This window comes from Sinocyclocheilus anshuiensis, unplaced genomic scaffold (assembly GCF_001515605.1).
Source record: "Sinocyclocheilus anshuiensis isolate Anshui unplaced genomic scaffold, SAMN03320099.WGS_v1.1 scaffold1009, whole genome shotgun sequence".
Lineage (NCBI taxonomy): Eukaryota > Metazoa > Chordata > Actinopteri > Cypriniformes > Cyprinidae > Sinocyclocheilus > Sinocyclocheilus anshuiensis.
Genome location: NW_015555761.1, coordinates 61,593 through 67,969, shown reverse-complemented (window position 1 = coordinate 67,969; position 6,377 = coordinate 61,593).

The window sequence follows — 6,377 nt, the reverse complement described above, 5'->3', positions numbered from 1 at the left end:
AATGTTACATTGTGTTTTCTTTGTTTCTTTTTGGTTTGGCTATTCTCCTCTACCGTAGAAATATAATAAAGATGTTTTGTTGAACTTGTTCTAACTTAACTTGTCTTAAGACACAGAATAGCTTATATTAATTTTGTTAAATTAGGGGCGGATCCCCAGGGGGGCGCCAGCACATGTCAAGGGGGGCGCAAGCATCAGTTAGGTCACGCTTATTGACAGTGTAAGATGATTTACGATTAGCCGTGTCTGAAACCCAACCACGGATTGGCACGTTATTATCTCAGAAACAAGCTCAGCCATCACATTGAATCAGGTAAACTGGTTATATATTTATGTTTCAGTATAACTACGCACGCTATACCAGGCGGGCGGTTCTAAACCCCTTTTAGGTGGGTTTCAGCCCCCCTATCTGTCACCTTAGCCCCCCAAACTATCTTAACGATCAGGCCAGTGCTGCTTCCTCGAGAAAGTTTTTCATTCTTACGTTTTTTAAGTCGTGTCAATTCAAACATTAAAGTAATTTTAAGCCATTTAAGCCCAAGACATCTCAATGTGGTACTCACACACTGTGATAGAGTGTTTCTACGCGCACCGCTCACACACCTGAAGTGCACAAACAGATAGCCTTCTCAGACAGCAAGTGAATATCAACGGCTGTCTTGACAAGTATCCTTGTCAGCACAAGTGTTGTGACCCAGCATGTTTGTTCCTCCTTTCGTGATTTGTTATTTCTTGACTTATTCCCGCCCCTGTGAATAGAGGGGAAATTCTCATTGGACAGCGTGTTCGCTGGGGGAGAGAGGGGAGAAACCTAGAGAGAGAGGAGTGATAACCTCGGGATAAGTGGGGAAAACATTTTTTTTTTGAGGTGTAATAAGTGTTGTGTAGGCTTTCGTTCAATTTTGTGTGTGTTTTATACTCTGTACAAGAGTTAACTTAAGATCAATTTTTTTCCTCCGAGCCTGCTTTTAAAGACAGCACGAAGCTTCGTTAATTGTTATTTTTTTGCAGGAAGGAGCACAATTGAGCAGACACAACTTTTTCTAAAATTTTAGACATAAACGGAAGCGTGTTTGCTGGGGGAGAGAGGGGAGAAACCTAGAGAGAGGGGAGTGATAACCTCGGGATAAGTGGGGAAAACATTTTTTTTTTGAGGTGTAATAAGTGTTGTGTAGGCTTTCGTTCAATTTTGTGTGTGTTTTATACTCTGTACAAGAGTCAACTTAAGATTTCTTTTTTTCCTCCGTGCCTGCTTTTAAAGACAGCACGAAGCTTTGTTAATTGTTATTAAGGAGAGTGAAAAAAAAAACAGCCGTCTAACTGGTTATTGACTGCCTATTGTCATCTAAGTTGAGTTTATTTAGAGGACGAGATTGAGTTGGCCGCATTCTAAATCCTCACTGTCATCGTGGGAGAGAATCGCGCCGCCCTTCTGCCGATTGCCGGGGAGAACCGAGAAACTTTGTACGAGGCCGCATGCGAAATCCTCGCTGTCCCCGGGGAGCTGTCGTCGTGGGTGAGACTCGCGCCGCCATCCTGCTGACTGCCTGAGAGACTACAGGACGATCTGACGCTTCCAAGGAGAGGATCACGGATTTCAGTGCCTTAAAAAAGGGGGTTCAGGTGATCTGTTTGATTGGTTTTGGCTCATTTGAGTGAAGAGGCCATTTGCTGTTTTTCTAGGCCCCCACACTCCCCAGCAACGTTACAGGCCTGCAACAGGGTGGGTTGTGTGACTGTGTGTGTGGGCCCACATATATATATATTGATGGTTATTATCGTTTATGTTCTACTTACATACAGCAAGTGAAGTTTGGGGTTTCCTACTGTTGTTCAGTGTTATTGAAACAACCTAAGTGTATTATGGGGTTTTGAATTTTCCTAATCTCTTTCATACTGTGTCTGCTGTTATTTTTGTTGCTAATAGAGTACCATTTTAATGTGAAATTCATTAATTTGAGTTAAATGTCATTTTCATAAGGCTGTAAGTACTGAACCGTTTTTTAAAATAGGTATTTATCCAAAGTAAAATACACCACAGACATTTGGGTAAACTCAGGCATATCCTTCCAAAGACCAGAAAGCGTTAACAGTGGCCAAGATCCTTGTTGAGAAGTTCTTCATACACTATGGTTTGCCAGCACGCATTCACTCCGACCAGGGGCGCCTATTGTCATCTAAGTTGAGTTTATTTAGAGGACGAGATTGAGTTGGCCGCATTCTAAATCCTCACTGTCATCATGGGAGAGAATCGCGCCGCCCTTCTGCCAATTGCCGGGGAGAACCGAGAAACTTTGGACGAGGCCGCACGCGAAATCCTCGCTGTCCCCGGGGAGCTGTCGTCGTGGGTGAGACTCGCGCCGCCATCCTGCTGACTGCCTGAGACACTACAGGACGATCTGCCGCTTCCAAGGAGAGGATCACGGATTTCAGCTGCCTTAAAAAGGGGGTTCAGGTGATCTGTTTGATTGGTTTTGGCTCATTTGAGTGAAAAGGCCATTTGCTGTTTTCTAGGCCCCCACGCTCCCCAGCAACGTTACAGGCCTGCAACGGGGTGGGTTGTGTGGCTTTGAGTGTGTGTGGGCCCACATATATATATTGACGGTTATTATCTTTTATGTTCTACTTACATGCAGTAAGTGAAGTTTGGGGTTTCATACTGTTGTTCGGTGTTATTGAAACAACCTAAGTGTATTATAATTTTCCTAATCTCTTTCATACTGTGTCTGCTGTTATTTTTGTTGCTAATAGAGTACCATTTTAATGTGAAATTCATTAATTTGAGTTAAATGTCATTTTCATAAGGCTGTAAGCACTGAACCGTTTTTTAAAATAGGTATTTATCCAAAGTAAAATACACCACAGACATTTGGGTAATTCCTTACAGACTTTATCGCTTCCAAGGAGAGGATCACGGATTTCAGCTGCCTTAAAAAGGGGTTTCAGGTGATCTGTTTGATTGGTTTTGGCTCATTCGAGTGAAGAGGCCATTTGCTGTTTTTCTAGGCCCCCTGTTGGTTTAATTCCCATGCTGTATAGGAATATTACTGTAGGAGGATAAACCTAGTTAATCTGGGTTACAGTAGCCAAATAGGGTAATAGGAGGAATATTAATATATAGTCGGGAGACACAGTGTCAGAACCTGGTGCTCCGCCCTATTAAAGGTTAAGGGTAGGGGGCGCTACACTGAGCAGTTTTACTGGGCAATATGGCGATATATAACAATGATAAATTATCCCCCGTTTGAGATCTAGCTACACTGTGTTCTCCCCTTACAAAATTAGCCATGGTTTTGCTACTCTAACCATAGTTCAACCATGGTATTTCTAATAAAATTGTGGTTATATGAATGGTAACAAATATGGCAAAAACACGGTTGCTACACGTTTACTATAATAAAACCATGGTTAATTTTCGTAAGTGTTTTAGCAGTTATATCAGTACCACTTTAGTGAAGGAGACTGAATACTATGTAATGAATATCTGCAGCCTCTCAAGACACACAACAGAGCGATTTATTTTAATTGAAAGAGATTTACATATTAGTCTGTTTTATTCTAAGGGTATGTAAGATGTTTTAAAAAAAATATTAATGTAAAACGGTCGGCTTTTTCTGTGGTGTTTAGCGTTTGTTTACACTGTGTGCTCCAGAGCGTGTCCTAAAACATGGCGGAATGCAATGCGGCATGAAGTAGATTCCCATTCTCTATATTTAAGGTTAAATGTTTATAACCCTATTTTTACAGCCTACATTTAACAGTAATCTTTGGTTGTGGTATACTAGTTTGTGTCTATTTTTCTTTACAAATATATTCCCCACCTCTTGTAATGTTGTTTCATATAATTTATATGAAATTAAAACATACTAAGATACTGTGTGTGTGTGTGTGTGTGTGTTCTGTTGCAGCTTTCCAGCTCATTCAAGTGCTCCAAACTGGTTTTTGATTCTACATCAACATTCGATATTCTACTTCATCTTTAAAAGTAAGATTAAATAGAGTTTAGCCTACTTTTACGTCCTACATTTAACAGTAATCTTTGCTATGAGATGTCATGAAATTTTGTATGAAAATGTGCTTGTGTGATTACAGGTGCTGTGAGAAAAAGTCAACACCTATACTTGTTACTTATTTCAATGTTTTTGTCGCACTCTTGTCCTAAGGTTATCATAGTCAGCCGGATCCGGTCCGTATCCAGATCAGATGATGGACCTGCACCCTGAAACGACCACAACGCAGCCCTGAATGTCAGTGAAGACCACAACAATTGAACATCACGACTGGACTGACATCAGCACAGATCCTCAGCAAAGACCACGAGAAACAGACAAGTCCTCTGCACAGATCCCTATGGCCAGCAATGAACGTGTCAGGCCAGGAGCTGCTAGGACCACAATGCAGTTTTATCCTGCTTCTAGTCACTGTTAATCCAGTCGTCCACTACTGGCTAAACGGCAGCCCTGCTGGACAGACTACAATTTCTCCTCTGATCAAATGACAGCGTGACCTGATTTTCAAGCAGTAGGAGTTGGATGAAGTATTCTGAATGACATCAGTACACAATCTCACTAGTGATGCAGCCTGAAATCATAATCCTTGCTTAGCTGCGGTTTAAAAGACACTGAATATTCAAGAATAATATTGATTTGATTGTACTGACACTATTGCATAATGACAAGACTTGAACCGAATTGAGCTGAATTATGATATCACTGTTTTCTCCAGAGCTGCTTTACTGCCGAATCGACTTTGTTTCATAATGTATTAATTTTGCAACATTTTCACTGATATTGAATTTTATTAAATCAACATCAAGCTGACACAAAGTGAATAATGAAACTTTTGTGTGCTATAAAATTCCTTATGGCTGAATTTAACTAATTCATTCTTAAATATTAACTTTACAAAGTTATTGAACTGAATTGTCGTTTTATAGGTAAAGTTTTTCATTAAATAAAACAATGTTTTTGTACAATTTGTGGGTGCATTTTATTTTTCTTTATGTAATTACCTACTTTTTATAGAGTGTTTCATTATTACTGGGCAAGGAAAGTTGAGATATTTTCAAGTTTTGAATGATTTTATGGTTTATTAATATTAATAAAGGGAGACTTTAGGTTTTAGGTATTTCCATAGCTAGTTTTGGCCAGATTACCCATTTTAAATAACCAGCGGGTCCTGATCGGATTCGGTTCGGATCCGTTTCTTTATCAACGTGTCCGGATCGGATCCGGGCCGGATGAGCTACTTCATGAACGGGTCCGGATCGGATCCGGGCCGGATGAACCGCTTTATTAGCGGATACGGGTAGGGTCTGGACCGGATCCGGTCCGAATCCGTAATCCTTATCTGTTCCGGATCCGTTGCGCTGTGCAAGGGGACTCCGATACGGACCCGTTTTGCGGATCCGTTCCGGAGCTTATGGTGACTCCGGGGCGGATCGAAGAGACGTGAATGAATGCACGAGTGTCGCCTGATCCACAAATGCACATTTTAATCGCTACATGCACAAATTATGATACGTTAATACAAACTATAATATTTGTATTCACAAATATGTCTCTATTTTAACAAAATGCTGCACATGAATGTAATTCTTAACTCTGCAGACACCGGTTGAAAAGTATTTGTTTCAGTGTAGTGACGCACATTTGCGAATATTTCAAATCGTGTACACGTTAATGAATTGCACTGGGCTAGGGATGGGCGTATCGATCCAAAATATCCATATATCGATACTGACGCGAGTATCGAAAGTATCGATACTCAAACAAAAATATCGATTCTAATGTGTGTTTTATTTACCAGTGACTTTTTTAATTGAACAAAAAAATAATAATAATACGTACTATGCATTGCATTGTACGAATAACCTTTGTTAGCGAGTAATTGTGTAGGATATAACTATTTTTCTGCTCATCTGAACACACGCAAATGTTGCAAGACAGAACTAATCAATCACAGAGAGCGTTCACTCACTTCTGACAGCACATTCAAACAGGGCTGCTTTTCCCAAAAGTGTCATAAGAAAGCATTAAAGCTTTTGGGAACGGCAGAGCAATGCTTATCAGAGGACAGAAGGACAGAGTTATTTCACAATAAACAAACTGAAATTGTAGCCTGCATAGTTTGTGCAATTACAGTTATTTAAATTGTGGTTGAAAGATAATATTGATCATGTTCTATTCTGTATTGTTAATAGAAATCATACACTGTCAGAATAAAAAGGTTGCATTTTATGCATGCAACAGCCATTCACTGGCAGTCCCTAATGGCAGTACAAAATATTGCACTAAATCAAAAGTTCAAATGTTACAAATAAGTTAGAATATTAATGTTGTAATACTGGTAGCACTAATATAAAAATGTGATGATAT